Raw genomic sequence first — 991 nt, 5'->3', positions numbered from 1 at the left:
ATCTTCCTTATCCTCCTTTCCCCTCCTCTACCTTCCCTACCCCTCTTTTATCCTATCTACTCTTCTTTCCTCTTCCTATCCTCTCCCCCCCCATACCCCCACGTTCTTCCTGATCTCCTCTCATCCTATCCCTCTCCCTTCCTTCTCTAATCTCCCCTACCCTTTCCCTACCCCTCCTGCTTCCCTTCCCCTCCCTCACCCCCTCACCCCCCCCCTTTCCACTTCGTTATACTCAATATCTTCATTACCCTCACTCCTGGTCACCCCCTCCCCCTCCCCCCCCGCTTCTCGGAACTTTCTTTCCCCTTCTTCCTCTCCCTTCATATCCTTCCCTCCTCCCCTCTCTCCTCCTTACCCCGCCCTCTCCCCCCTCCCCTCCCTCTCTACCATTCTTTAGCCCTATGCCTCTCTCCTCCCGACCCTTCCTTACCTACGTCTCCCCTCCCTACCCTACCTTACACCCCCTCCCCTCCCGACGCTTCTTTACCCACCTCTCCCCTCCCTACCCTTCCCTACTCCCCTCCCCTCCTCTCCCTCGCCCCCTCCCCTCCCCTCCCTACCCTTCCCTACTCCCCTCCCCTCCCTACCCCCACCGCCTCGCCGACCCTCTGACCTCTTCCCGGAATTTTCTCCCTCCCTCTCCCCCCTCCTACCCCTGGGCCCCTTGTCCTCGCCCCCTGCTCCCTCCCCTCTCCCTCCTTCTGCCTCCCCCCCTCCCCCCACCTCCCTCCTACTTTCCCCTCTCTCTCTTTCTCTCTCTTTCTCTTCCCTCCCTCCCCCCCTCCTCCCCCCTTGTCTCCCTGTCTCTTCCGAGAACTTCTCTCCTCCTCTCTTCCTTCCCCTCTTTGTTTCTCTTTCCTCCGTATCATTCTTCCTCCTACCAATCCCTCCTTTCCATTCCTTTCCTTTCGTCTATTTACCTCCTTTCCCGTAATTTTGTTCCTACTTCGATTTCTCTTCCTTTCGCTTCCTTTGCCCTTCACTCTACCCG

General features: G+C 58.3%; 1 protein-coding gene across 1 annotated transcript in view; it reads right to left on the bottom strand.

Annotated features, from left to right (window-relative positions):
- The window catches only part of LOC119592472 (5-hydroxytryptamine receptor 2C-like), a gene marked incomplete at its 5' end in the record, with an annotated part of 40,641 nt that overhangs the window by 3,900 nt on the left and 35,750 nt on the right, over window positions 1-991 (bottom strand).

The sequence above is a fragment of the Penaeus monodon genome, chromosome 30, assembly GCF_015228065.2.
Source record: "Penaeus monodon isolate SGIC_2016 chromosome 30, NSTDA_Pmon_1, whole genome shotgun sequence".
Classification (NCBI taxonomy): domain Eukaryota; kingdom Metazoa; phylum Arthropoda; class Malacostraca; order Decapoda; family Penaeidae; genus Penaeus; species Penaeus monodon.
Note: the sequence above shows the minus strand (reverse complement) of the source record. Positions and strands in the feature narration are given on the sequence as shown.